Below are 21846 nucleotides of genomic sequence, written 5' to 3'. Positions count from 1 at the left end.
GACAATATTAAAGGTCATGATATCTGTCTTATTGTGGTTGATTTTCAATCCAATTTGCTGGCTGACTGCACTGAGTCAAGTTGTTTTTCCTTGTATATGGTGTTGGGTATGTGATAGGAGAGTGAACGCAGTATCAAGCCCTAATTTCCCAAAGGCATTCTCCCTCTGCTGTGTCTCAAGCAGCCACTCGTAGGCCTTCTCTATGGTAGGCTTTTTTTAACCAAAAATTGCTACCACTGTTACTGTTTGGTCAACTCCATGAATAGTATTAACTGTGAAAGGGTTAGTGTAAACAGGACACTAGTGTTTTATTAACATGTCATTTTAGACCTGCATTATTTAATTAATACGTTATTTTTTCAACAAGCGTTATCAGCATGGAAGCATATCCTCTGGAATGGTGGCTGAAGTATGAAGGGGCATACGAATGTTTAGCATATCTGGCACATAAATACCTTGCAATGCCAGCTACAAAAGTCCCATACGAATGCTTCTTCTCACTTTCTGGTGACTTTGTAAATAAGAAGTGGGCAGCATTTGTAACGCTGCACTCCACAATGTTTTATGGAAATATGCTTATGAGTGTGAATATAATGTAACTGGAATATGCTTTATGCAAAAGGCATCTTGTAAGTTATCATTACAAAGCTTATAATCTCCTGAGTGTGTTCATCCTATTTATATATATGTATCATTCTTGTATCTAAAGCTAGAAATATAAAGTATAACTCTGAGGTCCTATTGTAATTATGCAAAGTGTGGACTATTGATGATGGTTTAGAATCTTGATGGCTCACATTGGCTAGGACAATTGGTTGTAAATGGCTCTGTTTACTTGCAAGCCTTCCTGTGTTCGTGTAAGCCAGCCCAGGAAGAATGGCGGAATCCATCTTAAACCTGGTATTTTTCCATTTAGAAGGAGGGGGGTGGGGATCCAGAGAGACAAAAGATTCCCACCTTGTGTCAAAGCTATAAAACGGGGTGGAAGAGAACAAAGGGGGTCCCAGTCATGAGATGCCTGCTGGGAACTAACAAGGACTGTACCATGGGAAAGGATTGGGCCCAGACTAGAAAGGAGTCTAGTCTGTGAAAGAAGCTTATTGGAACATCCCTGAGGGTGAGATTTACCTGTAAACAGTTTCTTAATGTATTAGGCTTAGACTTGCATGTTTTGTTTTATTTTGCTTGGTGACTTACTTTGTTCTGTATGTTATTATTTGAAACCACTTAAATCCTACTTTTTATTCTTAATAAAATCACTTTTGTTTATTAGTAAACCCAGAGTAAGTGATTAATACCTGAGGGAGCAAACAGCTGTGCATATTTCTCTATCGGTGCTATAGAGGGCGGACAATTTATGAGTTTACCCTGTATGAGCTTTATGCAGAGTAAAACCGATTTATTTGAGGTTTGGATCCCATTGGGAACTGGCTGTCTGGGTGCTGGAGATAGGTGACCTGCTGAGCAGTTTTTGGTTAAAGTCTGCAGCTTTCGGGGTGTGGACCAGACCTGGGTCTGTGTTGCAGCAAGCTAGTGTGTCTGGCTCAACAAGGCAGGGTTCTGGAGTCCCAAGCTGGCAGGGAAAACGGGCTCAGAGGTCATTCCAGCATATCAGATGACAGTCCCAAGGGGGTCTCTGTGACCGAACCCGTCACAGCATTATCTCCTGTAAATGTAAACAAACATGTTTGTCTGAGCGATTGACTGAACAACTAGTAGGACTGAATGGCTCTAAAGTTTTACATTGTTTTGTTTTTGAGTGCAGTTATGTAACAAAAAAAATCGACATTTGTAAGTTGCATGTCCATGATACAGAGATTGCACTACAGTACTTATATGAGGTGAATTGAAAAATACTATTTCTTTTGTTCATCATTTTTACAGTGCAAATATTTGTAATAAAAAATAATAAAGTGAGTAGTGTATTCTTTGTAGTAATAGAAATCAGTATATTTGAAAATGTAGAAAAACATCCAAAATATTTAATAAATGTCAATTGGTATTTTATTGTTTAACAATGTGATTAAAACTGTGGTTAATTTTTCTTAGTTAATCATGTGAGTTAACTGTGATTAATCGACACCTCAAGTTATCACACAATACTACTCAAAACTAAGTAATTCTGCAAATACAGTAGGTGAAATATATCATGTTCTGGACTGAGTAGGGTTTAACTCCCTGCTCTGCCTTCCTCTATAGTTTAGCCACTGGCACGAGCAGAATGTTTTAAGAAACGCATCATCCCATGACTCTGACGCAGTATATATCAGACCTCAGAACGCGCTTTACAATTTGGCTGTGCTGCTTCCCATTTCTTTTTCAGAGCACACTGCTAATATGAACCTTGGCAGTACTTATAGGGAGCACAATGACACAAGAGTTGCCAAGTTGCCTTCCATTCCTCAACCTCCCCTCCCCTCATCCTGGCTGTCACTCTGGACTTTCTCCATGAACTCTAATCTATTAAATTAATTGATACCCTTTGGAGGTTAAACCAAAATATAACTGATGCATCCTAACACAAGGCACATCTCATTATTGTTCACCACTGTAACCTTCATTCTCCCACACTCCTTCCCTCTATTATTGTTATTATAGTGCACAGAGACTGAGTAATAACCCTTTAAATAGTTTGTGAGCCTTCTAGTGGGCCTCCCTGTCTTCTGTTGCAGAAGCCATCAGAACCCCACCAGAGCAGCAGCTGTGTGTGTGTGTGTGTGTGTGTGTGTATATATTAGTTAGGCATTGTATGATTGCCTATACTTATTAACCATGGTTATCCAGAACCCAACTGTGTCCATGTGGTTTCCTCATATTCTTAATGCTGTGTAACAAACAAAGACATAACAGTATGCTTTGCCATGTTTTCTAATTTATGTTGAAAGCTGCTTGAGACTGTGAATCTGTCGTTCTTATTTCTGTAAGATGCCATGCACATCTATCACATTATAATAATAATTAATACTGCATGGGATTAAACTGTGTTTTCTTTCCATTTGAATAATATAAGGCTAAAAAAGAAATCACAATAATGCTTATGGCCAATTTGTGCAATGCTAAAAACAGGGTTAGAACATTCCTTCTTGAATCCTGTATGTGGTCAGGCATTAGGATTGCATACCCCTGTAACGTTCTTAGCTTACACATGGAAGCTGAAAATGTTATTAATGGTCAAAAAGTCATCTGGCCTTTCAAAGATCCAGCTATATTTATTAGTCTCAGCGACCTGTCGAAGTGAATTCCATAGGCTGACTGTACATTGCGTAAATAAGCACAGTATTTCCTTCTGGTTTGTGTTACATGCAATGTCTTTTACATACTCACTTTGCAGACAGGGTGAAAAGTAGCATCATAGTAAATTTTCTAAATGATCTTCGTAACTTTTTACATGTCAATCAAATTGCCTCTTATTCTTCTCCTTTCTTAACTAAGTATTCCTCATCTCTTCTAAAACAAGGTGAGGGTTGGGACTGTAGCGATAAGTTGAGGATCAGAACCCCTGTCCTGAACAATTAATATGGACACTGTCCTACGCCTTGTCCACAGCAACTAAAGCCATGCTAATTCCACACAGTGCTGTTTGAAACAGAATGGGGATGGGGATTCCAATTTAAGGTACTTCTGAAAATAGGATTATTTTTGACATCTGCAGGTAGCAACAGCTACTGAATTTGTTACATCCCACGTGTTTACCCATGACTGTTCCTTGAGCATTCATTGTAGCTAAATATGACATACATGGGGTTCAAATGTCATTCATTTTGATCTGTGTGTTGTGATATATAGTAATAATCTCTGGACTTTCATGTGTATCTCTGTCCTCCCAAGCATTGACCCATGTTGGATTAAATGTCATTGTCCAATATGCTCAAAAGCATGTGTTCATGTCACTCTCTAGTGGCTGCAGCTTTCAGTGGACATATGTCCCAAGAAAGAGGGGCAGACAATAGAGAAATGAGGAGGAGGAGGAAGAGGGGTAAAATACGCATGGTAATGCAACCCCCACAATCAGGAATTATTTTCATGGGTACCAGCTACTAAGCATTCAATTAACTACAAATAAAAACAAATGCCTTCCACAAAAAACTAAATACAAATAAGAAAAGTCTTAGCAAAATAAGCCCTTTAATGGAAAAGGGAACTCAGGATGTCTGAGTCTGAGCTCTCCCTTCTCACATCTGTCCCTGTCCCAGGACATATATGTTTAGGGAGCTCCCACCTTCCCACAACAGAAGCTGGGAATAGTAGGTCAGTTTTAGTGAGGGGCCCTTGGGTTTTGAACCTCCCCTTTCATTCTGACCCACCATTCTCAATCCCCCTCCCCCAAGTACTACTCGAGTCCCCATCCCCTGTAACTACAAGGAGGTATTAATAGTATAATGCCAGCTAATCTTCCCTTCCTCCAACAGAGATGAAGGGCCAGATTCCGGCACCCTTGCTCACACTGAGTTCTCTGAATAATCTCACTGATTCCAAGGGTGCTAGTCACACAATAAGGTATTACTCAATCTGAGTCAGGATGGCAGAAATTGGTCCTTACTATCACCTCCACAAAGCTCCCTTAAAAACCACTCTGGGGTTCAAACTGAGACTGTGGGTTTGGCTACACTTGCAGCTGTACAGCGCTGGGAGTTAAAGCTGTCTTCGTACAGCTGTGTAGGGAAAGCGCTGCAGTGTGGCCACACTGATAGCTACCAGAGCTGCAGTGTGGCCGCATTTGCAGCGGTGTTGAGAGTTGTGCATTATGGGCAGCTATCCCAGCGTTCAAGTGGCTGCAACATGCTTTTCAAAAGAGGGGGGTGGGGTGGAGTATGACAGGAAGCGTGGGGGAGAGAGAGAGAGGATTTTTGGAGCTGACACTGTGTCAGCTCCCTGCCTTGCAAGTTCCGACCCCTTCCCCCACCCCTCTCTCATTCACTAAATGCAAATAGCCTTCTTTGTTTTTTTCCTCACAGACCAGATAAGCAGCTGCTCCAAAACAGACACCCCCCCCCCGCCCGCCCGCCATGCTGCTTCTCTCCTCAAGCAAACACTAGCTGTGGACATTCCAAAGGGATCCCCCTGCCTGCCTCTGCTCGAGCAAACAGTAGCTGTGTTTGTTTTTTAGATAAGCAGCTCCAGGAGCCCCGCGTTCACAACAAAACAAAGAGAGGCATCACAACAAAACAAAGAGTGTTATCTTTACTTAAAAGCATTATGGGAAGGTTCCGGAGATCAGTTACAGCGTAGTAAGATTAATCACTGTTTACACTGGCACTCCAGCGCTGTTCTCTTTATTCCTCTCGTCGAGGTGGAGTACAGCCAGCGCTGTAGCCAGGGAGATACAGCCCTGTATGTGCCTTACCTTACGGGGAGTAAGTTACAGCGCTGTAAAGCCACCACCAGTGCTGTAACTCTCAAGTGTAGCCAAGCCCAAAATGAATAGTTCTCATACCAGTGTCTCCTACGCATTAGTGCATTGTCTTATCAGCTAAGCCATTAACCTGTCCAAAAAATGAGTCCAAACTCTTTGGCTATACTATGGGTGACAATCAGGATCCAGATACCTCAAAGGGAGAACCCGGGGGTTTTGAACCCAAGAATAAGCAGTTGAATCAGCTGATCGCATACAATGTTATTGAGCTATAAAAATATGTTGAGAAAGATCTTTTATGAAAGCTTGAAATGTACTGAACTGGATGGTTATACTTGAGAAATGTATACAGATTGGTTATGTATTTGTGCTCATAATTTGTGCTGTAACACTCAGCTCCATCTCATAGTGGTGTACTGGGTAGTCAGGCAGGGAGGGGCTGCTTCTGCAACCAGATGAAGCTAGCTTCAGGCACTTAGCATTGTACAACCCAGGAAAAGACAAATGATGGGCCATTAAAGTTAATGGGAAAACATTGACACAACTTGAAACTGAAAAAGGGAAGCAGATCAATCGGGGCTCCTTCTGAGTGCAATGTCTGCTCTGCAAAAATCCTAGAACATTTCCTGTACCCTTCCTTCAGCTCCCCCTTCCCCGGCAGTGTCCTCTTTTGGGGAACTTGAAATATGGTAACCCTATCTGAGCCATAGTGCATATTAAGGCACCCAAGCTTACAGGGCAGGCAGTGACAGAACTCCTTACTGGTCTGCAGGGCCGGCTTTAAACTGATTCACCCGATTCCCCGGAATCGGGCCCCGAGCCAAAGAGGGCCCCGCGCCCGCACCTAAGAGTGCCCTGCTCCGGGGGTCTTCGGTGGCATTTCGGTGGCAGGGGGGTCCTTCAATGCCACGGAAGACCTGGAGCCGACTCCCTGCTGCTGAAGTGCTGCCGAAGCCCCGGACCACTGCCGAGTATTCCAATCAGGCCCCGCAGGTCATAAAGCTGGCCCTGCTGGTCTGTGTGATTCCCAAAATGTTACTGGTTATTCTGAAGAGATCATCCTGACATTAATTTGTAACTCATTGTCTTTGACTTCCAGCCAAACAATTTAGAGACCCTTTCAGGATGTAAAGCCTATAATGCAGCCAAGGTAATACTTTAAGGGCAGATGTTGCATTTATCCATAGAATTGTATTTAAGAAGCGCTGACCTTTGAGATTGTAATTTTGCCAGAAGCATCACGGAATTCTGCCTATTTGCTCCAGTCTTTCATGTTCAGAGCTATTCTTTCATTGATTCAATTTCATGAGAACATACATTTGTTCATAAATGTTGTATAACTGTGTTGTTTAGCAGCCCTAGATGCTTAAATTGCATCGAAAGATTAAACCTAATTCTCAGAACAATTGTAGACAATGTTAGGAATTTTATTTCTCTCCACTTGTATTGAGCTATTCATCTTCTTGTTCTGAGTGAGAAATTTCTAATGCTAGAAAATATCATTTCAGTACAAGTTGGGTGGTGACAGATTTGATACAATCCCAGAGAGACTGACGTGATGATGATTATATCCAAACCTCTGGTAGGTAAGCGATCTCTGAACATGTGGCCCCGAGCATAATAAGAATGGAATTCCTATCTTGATAGCTACATTTCCAGTGCTTCTCCCCAATTTAGGCAGCTTGGGTGAGCCTGTGTGTGGGACAGTTTGTGTGTCTACTCAGGGCCGTCTCTAGATACCAGCATTCCACTTTTCAAGGGGCGGCATTCCCTTTTTTTTTTTTTGAAGCCAGCCCTGTGTCTACTCCAGTAAAACAGCAGAAATACGACCACACATATTGTTCTCATGAGGTTCCCATTGTTATTAATGCTATTAATATGGGTAGGTCTTGGTTTTGTACTAAAAATAATGTAGCCAGTAGTTCTTTGCTCAGAAGAGTTCTTCATTACTTTGAAGAGAAGCCACAACTACAAAGAAACTACAAATGTAATTTGTTTAACAGTGCTTCTGCTTGAGGGTAGATTTATTTAGTCCTCTAAAAGTGAGTGCAGCCTTAGCTGGAGGGTGGCTTCTATTCCATTTGTTATGTGCTTGGAACAGGATATAGAAGATTACACTGATCTGAATTCACTACTGTGATTCTCAGTTAAGCTGCAGTAAACTACCTGCTGTTTAATAAAGGAGGAAATACCAAAGCTGCAATTCACAGCAGTGGTCTTTCCAAAACAAGAGAATGGAGGGGGGAGGGGAATCTGTCAACCACCATTATAATGTTATATATAATTAGTTGCTGACCATTAAATCATGTGTGCTTTGTTTATTTAATTCTTGAGATTTTTCAAAAGGTATACTTTTATGTGAAATAATTTGAAAAGTTCACTTTGATATAAAGGGTATATACTGCATGCAGGTTACATAATTTCTATATATAGCTGCAAAAGATTCTGTTGCCTCGGCCTTTAAATCAGGGGGAGGAATCTAAATACATAAGGGTATTATATATATACATATATATATACTCATGTAATATGTATACACACTGTTGTAATGCAGCCTATAATTGTAGTTTTGTGCACACAGGATCACAATACTTGGAAGTAACTTCAGTGGATAACTGCTGTATTTTCTCCACTGTTGCTATAAATACATTTATACGAACTCTTCCAACTGCATCACTATCTGCAGTGCAGAATGATCCCATAGCACTTGAAACTTTTTACCCATCAGCTGTCCTGCTTGAAACCATTTACAGACAATTAAAACAATTTCAGTTACAGTTCAGTATAATTGTTTTCCTAGGAAAAAACACTTTTACATGAAATTCTGTCATTCCTGATGTTTAATGTTCTTTCTTTTCACAGATAGAACATTAACTATCTTGGCTACCAGTACCAACATTTTGTTCTCGCTCGCTCTTCCTCCCTTCAAAAATACACACAGCAGTACTGTGACAATCAATCAAAATTATTGCAATAATATTTTTCCATGTAGGCTTCACAGACACTCTCATTTAAACTAACTATAGGAATTTTGAAGAGTGTTAGAGCTGTAGAGTGGGAATCAAAATTCCTAGGGTCTCTCTTTATCTCTGTCACTGGCTGAGAAGTGGCAGAATTTCTATCCCATTTTCCACACTGTATACATACAAATCAGGTGTCCAAAATTCACGAGCACTCAGCACTAGCCCCTTCTTCCTTAAGAAAACTAAAACACAAACCTCAGCTTCCTCCTTATATTGCTGTGTCTAGGGATTTTCTCTGAAAGACTTCTTATTTACTACCCAATCTTTCTGAGAGAGAAAGAGACAAATACTTTTATATTCCCAGGTTGCACCTAATAGGACACACCTATTCTGGCTACCAGGGTGAATCAGCAAAATAGCTCTGCTTTTCTGTGCAGGTCCCTAATTTCTAAGGCTATGTGCCACTCCTTGTGTCATGAAAGTCATTTAACCTTTCTGCATCTCAGTTTCTCTGTCTGTAAATTAAGTATACTAACACCTATTCCAACTGAGCTCTGTGTAGCTCAGTAGAATATTTATCAAGTGCTTTGAGAGCCTCAGCTGAAACACTCTGTAGATTTGCAAACTATCATTTTTAGATCACATAATGTAAAATGAAGCCGAGAGTAAACTCAGCTTGGCTTTAATAACAAATTAGATGATGAAGCAATGCTGGGAATACACAGTACCATAAATATACACAATAGCCCTACCAACCTCAGAGTTGTTTGCAGGTAGTAGCCCCCATTTCCTTAGTTTTTAGGTAAGGACAAATAGAAGTGCTAGTCATATCTGAAGATACATTTATTCCCCTGTGACAAGCTAGCTGTTAGCAACCTTTGCAAGCATGTAAAATACAACTGTTCTGCATGACAGTAAGAAAAAATGCATCTCTCTGAGTATGAAAAAATAGCCTCCTTATCTATATATTTCACATCTGCAAAAGGCACATGATGAGACAGATTCATGATGACAGTGTGTGCTCTTCTCTCTCTTACACTTATGATTCTACTAGGATTGTTATAAGTGAAGGAGACTGGCAGTATTTTCATAGAATCATAGGACTGGAAGAGACCTCGAGAGGTCATCTAATCCAGTCCCCTGCACTCGTGGCAGGACTAAGTATTATCTAGACCATCCCTGACACATGTTTGTCTTACCTAAAAAATCTCCAATGATGGAGATTCCAAAACCTCCCTAGGCAATTTATTCTGGTGCTTAACCACCCTGACAGTTAGGAAGTTTTTCCTAATGTCCAACCTAAACCTCCCTTACAATTTATGCCCATTTCTTCTTGTCCTATCCTCCGAGTTTAAGAAGAACAGTACCCTGTCCTTGGTTTTCCTATTGCTTCTGATGTATTTGTAGAATGTTTTCTTGTATTCCTTTATGTCTCTAGCTAGTTTGATCTTGTTTTCTGCTTTGGCCTTTCTAATTTTGTCCCTATATACTTGTGTTTGTTTATTTTTATTCATCCTTTGTAATTTGACCGTTTATACTTTTTATAGGGCTCTTTTTTTATTTTTAGATCATTGAAGATCTCCTGGTTAAGCCAGGGTTGTTTCTTGCCATACATTCTATCTTTCCTGTGCAGTGGAATAGTTTGCTCTTGTACCCTTAATAATGTCTCTCTGAAAAACTGCAATTGTTTTTTCCCTTAGACTTGCTTCTTATGGGATCTTACCTGCCAACTCCCTGAGTTTGCTAGTCTGTCGCATGAACTCTACCGTTTCATGATCACTTTCATCCAAGCTGCCTTCCACTTTCAAATTCTCAACCAGTTCCTCCCTATCTGTCAATCAAATCTAGAACAGTGTCTCCCCAGTAGCTTTCTCCGCCTTCTGAAATAAAAAATTGTCTCCAATACATTCCAAGAGGTTGTTGGATAATCTGTGCCCTGCTGTGTTATTTTCCCAGCAGATGTCTGAGTAGCTGAAGTCCCCCATTACCACCAAGTCCTGTGCTTTGGATGAGTTTATTAGTTGTTTAAAAAAAGCCTCATTCACCTCTTCCTGGTCTGGTGGTCTGTAGTAAACCTGTAACATGACATCACCCTGGTTGTTACCCCTTTTATCCTTACCCAGAGACTTTCAGCAAATCTGTCTCTTATTTCCATCTCAACCTCAGTCCAAGTGTATACATTTTTAAAATATATGGCAACACTCCTCCCTTTTTTCCCTGCCTGTCCTTCCTGAACAAGCTGTACCCTTCTATACCAATATTCCAGTCATGCGTATTATCCCACCAAATCTCTGTGATGCCAACTATGTCATAGTTGTATTTATTTACTAGCATTTTGAGTTCTTGCTGCTTATTCCCCATACTTCTTGCATTAGTATACAGACATCTACGATACTGATTTGATTCCCCATGCCCCAGTTCTGTCTTGTCTCTCCCTTATCCCTGCTATAACAGCCCATGCTCCCCCCAAATTCTGACCCTTCTCCCAGGTCTACCAGCTGGAACTGAACCAGTGGTAACACCAACAGGACATTTGAGAAAGAAATGTGTTTGCAAGCCCACAAAGAGTTTTATCATGCTCCCTTTGACATCACTGGAACTATAGGCTGTGACTACAGTTGGAGCTGGTCCAGGCCCAAATAGTAGTTAAAATTTTTAAACTGGAAGGATGGTCAAATAACACTCGCACTCTGGATGCCAGTGATAGGAATATCTCTTCATCCCACTTGCATAGATTTGGTTGTAAACAAACTTATTAAACTTACTCTAGACCAGGGGTGGGCAAACTACTGCCCGGGGGCCACATCTGACCCTTCAGACATTTTAATCCAGCCCTCGAGTTCCTACCAGGGAGTGGGGTCGAGGGCTTGCCCCACTCCACGCAGCACCTGGAAGAAGCGGCATGTCCCCACTCTGGCTCCTATGTGTAGGGACAGCTGGGGGCTCTGCACTCTGCCCCTGCCCCAAGAGCTGCCCCCACAGCTCCCATTAGCCAGGAACCATGGCCAATGGGAGCTGCAGGAGCAGCACCTGCAGATGGGGCAGCGTGCAGAACCGTCTGGCCGCTCCTCTGTGTAAGTGCTGGAGGGGGACATGCCGCTGCTTCCAGGAGCTGCTTGAGGTAAGCACCACCTGGAGCCTGCACCCCTGAGCCCCTCCCATGCCCCAACCCCCTGCCCCAGCCCTGATCCCCCCCTCGTGTCCTCTGAACCCCCTGCCTCAGCCCCAGACCACCCTCCTTCATCCCCAACCCTCATTCCCAGCCCTACCCCAGAGCTCACACTCCCAGCTGGAGCCCTCACCCCCTCCCACACCCCAACCCCCAATTTTGTGAGCCTTCATGGCCCGCCATACAATTTCCATACCCAGATGTGGCCCTCGTGCCAAAAAGTTTGCCCATCCCTGCTCTAGACAAACATAGGAACAACAATAGTAACTAATGGCAGATAGTCCTTTTCTACACACACAGAAACAAAACACAGAGTCCAGAGCCACATGCACGAGCCAACAGGCAAGAAAAAAAATCATATTCATTAAATATGATTAGATAGACTATAAGGACTATGAGTGTAAGGCACAATGTTGGTCCTGTGGGTAGGACACAGGGCTGAAATCAGGAGGCCTGTGTTCTAGTCCTGTCTCTGCCATAGACTCACTGTATGATCATAAACAAACCAGTTAACGTCTCTGTTCTTCAATTAGTGATACATATCCACCTTTATCAACTGCTTTGGGTACACAGCTGGCAAGTGCTTAGTAGTATTAGGATAGTACTTACCTGACCTGGACCATATATGTAATTATTCCACATTCTCTAACACCAGATTTACACAGCTTATTAAACAGCTTTACTCAGCTATCAATTAACTCAATGGGAATTTGGGGTACACAAGAAATGCAGTAATGGGGCCTATTTTATTAACACTAAGGACATGTTCAGAGGTACAGAAATTGAGATGCATTTAAGCAATTGTGTCATAGTTAATTTCCTGGGACAGGCTCCTAATCTTACTTAGTGCAATTTACACGAGTGTAAATCAGGAATAAAGCCACTGAAGTATGCAGGGTCATACCAGTATGAAACTGCCCATATTCTAATTAAATTACTAGTTAGGACTTAAAGTGAGACAAAATTAGAGAAACAATAAAAGATAATGGAGAAATATAGGTTGTGTTAGGTGAAACTGAATGAATAAAGCAACCATGGGGAAGGACACACCAGGAAAATGGAAAAAGTTCACTGCTAAATTATATATGTCCCAGGTTAAGTGTGCTATCTAGCAATAAACCAAGTAGAATAAAAAAGGCTAAAGTGGATTAATACAAAAATGCAAAAAGTTCTTTAAAATAAATTAGAGGTATCTGCAAAAATTAAGGGCCCAATTGCATTTCCACTGAAGTCAATGTGAGTGTTAAGTTCATAAGCATATGACTCATCAGAGCAGACACAAAATAAAATTAGGAGGCATGATAAGGAAATTGAAAATGGAGAATTAAAATATAAAATAATAAATGGCATAAGGGAGGTCTATCAGGTGCTCCAATTTATCCTTATTCATAATAAAATAAATGTAACTGAAAGGCAACAAATTTAAAACTGGTAAACACGTTTAACACAACATATAAAGTTACCAGAGGAACTGGATGGATTGTGTCCTAAGAACTAAGTAATACTGTAAAAAAGTATAAGACATTTATATGACTTATGAGAACATCCACAATTACTTTAGATAGGATAAACAAAATTATAGGGGATAAAAAACCTTATGCTTAAGGTTGTAAATCAACTACTATCTGGTATAGGAGGAAAGTTCTAGCAGTAGGTTATTCCATAGCAGTTCATCATAGGGGTTTTTGCACCTGTCTCTGGCAAGGTAGTGGATTAGACAGACTGGTCTGATCAATATAGCAATTGCTATGTTCCTCTATTCTTAGGGATGATTTACTTACTGAAGAGGTAGATGATGCTTTAAAAAAAATTTACTCCAGTCTTTAAAAGGCAAATGTGTGATGGATATCAAAACCAGCCAGGAATTTTGCTGGGGAAGAAGGAAATACTGAACAAATTGGGATTATGCTAGAATATATAGTAGAGGAATTAAAATTATCTAAAGATTGACAAAATTCCAGGACCAGCTAGTAGCCGTAGAGGAATTCTGAAGAAACTGGCAAAAGAGATGAGTGAAGTCACAAATATAATTAAAATATATTTGGAAAAATAAGGTACTTATAAACTAAAGAAAATCTAATGTAATATCTACATGCAAGAAGGTATCAATAAAATATCCAGGAAGTTATCAATATGATTTATTTTTAAAAATCACATATTTTTGTTGCATTTTATTTGTAATTTTAAAAAAATCATTATAAACTTGTGGGGCAGATTTATGTACTTATTTTATTTACATTTTACAGTACTTAAGCAGTAGTTGCAGGAGTTATAGATGATCTTAAAAAAAAAGTCTCAAAATGCCAAAAGCAGTTCAATTGGAATAGGGGTTAATTGCTGGCCAAATGTATTTACTTAAAATCCAAACTATTATATACTGAATATATAAACGGATTCAAAACTGGAAAATTTATTGAAAAGAAATTAACTGCACAAATAAGACATTTATTCACTGGATAAACACTAGATGGTTAACATTTGAAAATTTATTACATTAAGGATGTTTCACTTTTATTCATTATGGGATATTTTATTTTTGTCAAATTCAATAATTTGAAAGTATATACATTTTAATATGCATGGAGCATACAGCTACAGCTGTCTAGGTCCTTATATCTTATACTATTGCTGTAGTATCAAAATTCATTGTAAATACTAATAATTTTTTCCTCACAATACCCTGATAGGGAAACATTCTTCCCATTTTACAGCTAGGTAAATCAGACAGATAGGTTAAGTGTAACTTCCCACAGGTAACACAGGAAGTCTGTGATAGAGGCAGAAATGAACCCAGACGTTCCCAGTCCTAGGGCAGTATTTTAACCATGGGATCCTGCTTGGCTTTACTGGTGTTAATCTGGAGTATAACTAAGAGCGGAATTTGACCCCCTAAATGTAACGCTGAGTTACAATATAACATGTACCTTATAGGACATTTGTTTTGAAATGTCACATACGTTTTGTCTCAGATTAAAACAATGTTTAAAAATTGGTCAACTTTGATTCTGGTACAATTTAAAAGCAAAACTCCAATCTAATATTTAAAGAGAAACCAATCCCGTCTTGGGGGAGTCGAATTTCAAAGTGGACCCAGAGTTGAAAGCCCGGCTGAGTTACACAAGTGAAGAAGGTGCCTCCCGGGGTCCCAAGAATAAAGCTTGCGGGGGATCAGTTATTTGTAGGTCCGATGCTAGATGTCACCGTCCCTCCCCCTGCCTAGCAAACCATGACCTCTCTGCTTTTACCAGCCGAGGCAGGCGGTGGGTGTAGAGCTGCAGCAGCAACACGGATCTGTGGCTTCAACATGAACTATGGACAGTAGGGTGACCAGAGGTCCTGATTTTATAGGGGCAGCCCCAATTTCTGGGTCTTTTTCTTATATAGGCTCCTATTACCCCCCACTGCACCCCAATTTTTCACACTTGCTGTGTGATCACCCTAATGGAAAGGGTCCCAAGCAGGGTGAGGGAGGAGGGTGAGACCCAGCCAGGGGGAGGAAGGGAAGAGGAGCCAGACTTTCCCCCAGCCCCACCCTGCCTCGCCCCCTCCAGCTCCGGGACCTTCATCCCCGCCCACTCCAGGAGGCCGCGCGTGGCCGGGGTCTGGGGGAGGAGGGACAGCGCCTCAGGTGCTCGGCGGGGCCGCCTTGCAGGCGTGGGGGAGCCGGGAGAGGCGGCGCCAGCTCCCGCCCCTGCGCGGAGCCGGGAGAGGGGGACCCAAGCGCTCGCTCCCTCGCGGGCCCCAGCAGGCTCCTGCCGCCCGCCAGCCGGGATCAGGCTGCCGCAGCCGCGTCCTCCTCTGCTGGGACCTTCGGAGCCAGCCGCCAAGTTGAAGCCCGGCGCTGCGCACGGGGTGTCTGTGCTGGGGCAGGCGCCGGAGCTCCCGCTGCTGCAGCTTTTCCCCAGGTACCGTCCCGTGCAGAGTGGGAGGGAAGCGGGGAGGTTTCCCCTGGGCCCGGATGAAGTTTGTGTGATGGGCGTTAGGCGCCCCAGATCCCCCCGACCTCAGCGGGTGGGGGCTGCAGGATGGCGCCCAGCCGTGCCCAAATCATTGCGCGCTGGGGGGGATCGCGGCGCTCCTGCCGCGTCTCTCTGCCCAGCGACCCGTGTGCCGGGGCAGAGGGGCTGGGGGCAGACGGGTGCCCGCCAGCTGGTGGCTGGGCGCGGTGGCAGGAACTTTCTGTGCCCCCGGAGCCTTTTCTCTCGCCTCCCGGCTTTCCGGGCTTGGCCGGGCGGCTCGCTAGTCGCCTCCGTGGCTGGGAGCAGCGAGCACTGCAGGGGGCCCCCTTGCCCTGAGCCGAGAGGAGTCGGAAACTTCGATCAAGTGTGTGTCTGTGTGTGGGTGGCTGGGCGGGGGTCCCCTGCCCTCCCGGTTGTTTTATGGAGCAGGAGCAAAGAGCGGCTGTTTGGACGCCGAATCGCATTTGGTCAGTCCTCTGGGTCGCCCCTCGAGTTGGCAGAGCAAGGCGCGTGTGAGCTGAAACCCCACAATCCTGCTTTCCTCGGAGCGTCTGCCTGGCGCTGGGGCAGAGCCAGAGCAGGCAGAGCCCAGCCGCCTCCTGCTCTGCCCCGGCCAAACCAGGGGCGCCAGCAGCAACACCCAGAGTCCAGTTAGGTTTTTCCTTCTGGGCTTTTGGGAGGTATCGCCTCTAAGCAGCTCCTCTGCCTCCTCCCCAGGACTGCAAGGCATAGGTGCTGGAACTAGGGGTGCTGCCACACCTCCTGGCTTGCAGCGGTTTCCATTAAATACAGGGGTTTGGTCCAATGGCTCTGAGCACCCTTGCTGCAAGGGGAAGTTTATAGGGGCACAACATAATGCCCAGCCACAGAGTCCACTCAAAACCTGTCCAGGGGGTAAAGTGCTAAGAAGCATTTGAGTTGCTCTTTGAGGGTTTGCTGATGGTGGGAGCTCTGATGTGCGGCTTCCCTGGCACTCTTTGCATGCCCACTGCAATGCCGCATTCTTTTCCTTTTCTGGTATGTTCATCTCTTTTGTTGTTGATTGCATTTTTTTAATAGGAATGTGAACAGGTGTATATTTAAATTCAAACAAAATGTATTGGAAATGAGTGGAGTCTCCATTTCCATGTATCTTTTGTTTGATGGAATCTCATATAAATCAAGAGAGCCTTAGTTGTTGTGCACTATGCTTTCCACCTGCAATTAGTGTGGTTTTAAGTTAATTATTTTACATAAAAAGATGTATGTATTAGTTGATAAAATAGAAATCAGTTGGCCCCATTGAACACCTTGTTCACTGTGCTGTCTATATGATCTTAATTGCAGATCTCCCCTTTCCCTTGAGGATCTATGGCTTTTAACTCCCTTACGATGCCTGACGTTAAAACCTCATTTGAAGTTTCAGTGGTAAATAAGGTTGCCAAGTTTTTACTGGCAGAAAACCCAAATACCCTTACCCCACCCTAGTCCACCCCTTCTCCGAGGCCCCACCCCTGCTCACTCCATCCCCCCTCCTCCCTCTGTAGCTTGCCCTCCCTCCAGGGCCGGCTCCAGGCATCAGCTTATCAAGCAGGTGCTTGGGGCAGCAACTCGGGATTGCGGCGGCACTTTCAGGGATTCGGCGGCAATTTGGCGGAGGGTCCCTCACTCCCTCTCGGAGCGAAGGACCTCCCCCTAAATTGCCGCAGATCACGACTGCGATTGCAGCGGCTTCTTTTTTTTTTTTTTTTGGCTGCTTGGGGTGACAAAACCCCTGGAGCCGGCCCTGCCTCCCTCACCCTCAATCACTCGCTCATTTTAACTGGACTGGGAGTTGGGGTGTGGGAGAGGGTGAGGGCTCCGGCTGGGGGTGTGGGCTCTGGGGTGGGGCCATAAATGAGGGGTCCAAGGTGCAGGAGGGGGCTCTGGTCTGGGGAGGGGGTTGTGGTGTGGGAGGGAGTGAGGGCTCTGGCTGGGGTGGGGGCTCTTGGGTGGTGCTGGGAATGAGGGGCTTGGGGTGCAGGAGTGGGGCTCAGAGCTGGGGCAGGGATTGGGGTGTGGGAGGAGGTTCCGAGCTGGGGCCGGGGGTTGGAGTGCAGGGGGTGGTGGGCTCTGGCTGGGGGTGCAGGCTCTGGTGTGGGCTTGGGGTGAGGGGTTGGGGTACAGGAGAGGGCTCTGGGTGGAGGCCAAAGGGTTCAGAGTGCGGAAGGGAGTGTGGGCTCTGGGAGGGAGTTTGGGTGCAGGAGGGGGCTATGGGCTGAGGCAGGTGGTTGGGGTGCAGGAGGGAGTATGGGGTACGGGCTCCAGGAGGGAGTTTGAGTGCGTGAAGAGGCTCAGGGCTGGGGCAGGGGATTGGAGCGCAGGTAGGGGTGCAGGCTTCAGGTGGCGCTTACCTCAGGTTCCCAACCAATGGGAGCTGCGGATCCTGTGCTCGGGGCAGGGGCAGCGTGCGGAGCCCCCGTGGCCACCTCTGTGCCTAGGAGCCAGAGAGATATGTCAGCCGCTTCCGGGAACTGCTGGAATTGGGCAGGCACCTTGCCTGCCCTGCTGCTGGCGGCCAACCAGACTTTTAAGGACCCAGTCAGCAGTGCTCACCAGCGCTGCCAGAGTCCCTTTTCGACCGGGCATTCCAAATACCTGGAGAGCTTTGGTAACTTTAAGAGTTTGCTCTTGCACAATTGGAATCACATAGGTCAACTATTTGTTAACTCTTTGAGTGTAATTTATTTCACTAGCACTCTGTTCTAATCGTAAAATCTGTTTTTATTACTCTGTAACTGAAATGAAGCTTCTACACCTTGGCATGCAATTACATGGGGTCAAATTCTATCATTTTTACTCCTGCAAAACTTCCATTGAATTCAAGAGAGTTTTACCCCAAGGTATCGCTAAACTTGAATGTTTAATCATACTTAATAACTTGTTAACTAATATGATTGTAAATTCTAGTGAAGACACCACACAAATGTTTGTTCCAGGAGACAGATGTGAGTTGCTAGTCATGTTTAAACCTACCTTAGTGTCCTGTCTGCCAAAGACTTTACAGTTGTGTTAGTTAACGTGTTAATATATTACTAACAAGTCAGTTGTTGATATGCCCTCCATAAGATCAGCCCCATAAATTGAGAATGAAAATCAATATTGATAGAGGTGCACACAGTTTAACTGTACTGTGTTCAGCACCAGTTCCAAAACTGTGATTAAGACTTGTTCTGAAGAAATCGTCCCTTGTTCATAAGGCCCTTTGCCAGCCTCCATAAGCTACTTTCTGAAGAAGTGGGCTCTCATTTTGGTGCAGTGTTTGTTCTGGAGTTGCTGTTGCAAGTGGGACTTCATTTAGGTGACCCCTGACTCCTTTTAGCTCTGCAGGGAAAGATTGGCTGAGTCCAGTAAGAAGTGGTAAACACCACCTGAACTGCATATAGTAACATTTTTAGTACATCCTAAAGCACCAAAGTTAGTCCAGCAAGAGATGTATTTTTCCATTCTGTTTATCCAGTCCAGGAAACTACTGTGGTTCTGAAGTGGCTTAAAAGTGACCCTCAAAGGAAAAACAAGTCTATGCTTTTTTTGCTTCTTTATAAAGGCATGTAAGATATCTCTTCTGCTTGGGTTTTGAATTAGAAATTGAAGCAGCATCTCTGCTGTTTTTTTCTGGAAGACGCAAGGGATGACTGCAGAGCTGGTAGAACTATGATATTAAAGAAAACATGGAAATGAAACTCAGATGGGAGGTGATCTTTGTTCAGACAGTTAAAAACTGGGTTTTTTTGTTTGGTTTTGTTAAAGTTTGTATAACTCAAACAAGTAAAATAGCTGGAAGAAAAGCTCTTGTTGGATATTCAACACTCCCACCTCTCCTAGTAAAGTCTGAAAAGGTCCCAATTCACATGTTTCGGTCCATGAAGAAAGATTTCCAGCAACACAGGAAATATCAGACTTGATATTGATAATGTAAAGAACAAGTGGGGGAGGGAGGGAATCCCACAAGATCGTCCTGTATACCATGAGGGGAAAGGGGGAGGGCAGAAAAAGGGAACAAACTCAATTATTTTTTCCAGGACACTATTAGAGATGTGTACACAGATTTTCTGATTGTCTAATCAACATGTCAACCATTGTGAATAATCCCCAAGTAATATTCTTATCACTTTACCAATTATTTCAATATCCCCACATATTTTCAGGCTATGCATATCTAAGGCATTATTGCACTTGTAAGATGATTAAAGTCACTTGGCCTTGAGTGTCTCGTCTTGGGTTTAATAATACATCCAGAGAGTGCTGCAATAACTGTCAGTAAATGCCTGTCACGTCTTGTGGCTTAATTATGAAACGGTTTTAAAACTCTGCCCACGAACAAAACTTTTGGCTCAGCTTTTCAGATGTGATACCTCTGTGAATAACCCTTATGAAGGGCCAGATCCTGTAACTGAATCCATGTGGGCAACCCCCCTGAATCCGGGTGGATTCCGTTGTAGGATATAGCCCTAAATATATGGCTCCAGCATTTTTTCCTCTTTAGAGTACTACCCATTTCACAATAGCAGTCCATTCTGAGAGAACTGTTAAACTTCCTGAGTGCATACGTTGCTTGAGAAGACTTGTAATGCTTTTGTCATGCTTCTCAGACTTCCCTGCTTATGTGTGTTGAGTCCTGGGGGATATTGCCTCAATACCTCACCAGGACTTTAGAATTGTCAAAGAAGAGACTGGCAGTGAGTCTTCTCAGGGCGTCCAGAACTGTGAGTCACCTTGTTATCTGCCTCTAGTGAGAAGGGAGCAACAGGACTCCCCGCAGGGAGTCTAGGCAGCAGCCTGAGCCCACAGCCTGGGTGGCAGCCTGGCTTGGAAAGAAGATTGGGCACCGGCTGGGGAGCTGTCTTTCTTGTCAATTTCATGGCCGACTCAGGGGTGCTCCAGCCCTGGAGCACCTCCAGGGAAAAATTAGGAGGTGCTCCACACTGAGCAGCAGCCAAGCTCCCCCACTCCTTCTTCCCCCTCCCCTGAGTGCGCCGCGTCCCCACTCCTCCCCCTCCCTCCTAGCTCTTCCAGCCCCCATGCCGCCTAACAGCTGTTTGGTGGTGCTTAGGACTTTCCGGGAGGGAGGGGGAGGAGAGGGGATGCAGTGTGCTCAGGGGAGGAGGCGGAGAAAAGGCAGGGCAGGGGTGAGGACTTGGGGGAAGGGGGTGGAATGGGAGTAGGAAGGGGTGGGGCTGGGGTGGGAAAAGGCAGGGTGGGGCAGGGACTTTGGGGGAGGAGTGGAATGGGGGTGGGTGACAGCTGTGCAGTGGCAGGAAGAGGCGGGACAGGGGTGGGGACAGGGGCAGGGGGAGGTCGAGCACCCACTGGGCAGAGGGGAAGTTGGCGCCTATGCCACTGACAGCAGGTAGATGTAAGTAATGCAGTGTCTACAACAGGGGTAGGCAACCTATGGCAAGGGTGCCAAAGGAGGCACACACGCTGATTTTCAGTGGCACTCACACTGCCCGGATCTTGGCCACTGGTCTGGAGGGCTCTGCATTTTAATTTAATTTTAAATGAAGCTTCTTAAACATTTTAAAAACCTTATTTACTTTACATACAACAATAGTTCAGTTATATATTATACACTTAGAGAAAGAGACCTTCTAAAAATGTTAAAATGTATTACTGGCACACAAAACCTTAAATTAGAGTGAATAAATGAAGACTCGGCACAGCACTTCTGAAAGATTGCCGACCCCTGGTCTACAAGGAGGCTGCATTGCCCTAGCTACACCGATATAAGCCCTATGCCTCTCCTGGAGGTGGTATTATTATGTTGGTGTAGTGGGCACTTAAGTCAGCAGGAGCAAGGCTGTATACTGATGTAATCAGGTCGACGTAAGCTGCCTTACATCGACCTAACACTGTATTGTAGACCAGGCCTTTGTCTTGCATGGTAATACAGTAACTCCTCATTTAACGTTGTCCCATTTAACGTTGTTTCAATGTTATGTCCCTGCCCAATTAGGGAACATGCTCTTTTAAAGTTGTGCAATGCTCCCTTATAACGTCGGAAGAGCAGCAACTTTACAAGGGAGCATTGCACAAGTTCCGCTTCTCCGCCTACTCCCCCTCCCTCCCAGAGTTTCCCCTACCGCCAATCAGCTGTTTGGTGGTGCTTAGGACTTTCTGAGAGGGCGAGGGAGGAGCAGGGAAGCACCACGTCTCCACTCCTCCCCCTCCCTCCCAGAAAGTCCTAAGCGCTGCCAAACATCTGTTTAGCGGCATTTAGGATTTTCTGAGAGGGAGAGGCAGGAGTGGAGACATGGGGCTTCTCTGCTCCTCCCCCTCCCTCCCAGCACTTCACGCTTAGGACTTTCTGGGAGGAAGGGACAGGAGTGGGGAAGTGCTGCATCTCCGCTCCTCCCCCTCCCTTCCAGAAAGTCGTTTGGGGGG

The 21846-nt window shown here is 44.4% G+C and overlaps 1 protein-coding gene across 1 annotated transcript in view; it reads left to right on the top strand.

Annotated features, from left to right (window-relative positions):
• The first annotated feature begins 15172 nt into the window (after window positions 1-15172).
• KCNG2 (potassium voltage-gated channel modifier subfamily G member 2) overlaps window positions 15173-21846 on the top strand; it is a 74493-nt gene continuing 67819 nt past the window's right edge. Inside the window, exon 1 of the mRNA XM_039523072.1 lies at window positions 15173-15390. The gene's annotated coding sequence lies outside the window, so the exon portion shown is untranslated. The remainder of the gene's footprint in view (window positions 15391-21846) is intronic.

The sequence above is a fragment of the Mauremys reevesii genome, linkage group 2, assembly GCF_016161935.1.
Source record: "Mauremys reevesii isolate NIE-2019 linkage group 2, ASM1616193v1, whole genome shotgun sequence".
In the NCBI taxonomy this organism is placed as follows: Eukaryota; Metazoa; Chordata; order Testudines; family Geoemydidae; genus Mauremys; species Mauremys reevesii.
Note: the sequence above shows the minus strand (reverse complement) of the source record. Positions and strands in the feature narration are given on the sequence as shown.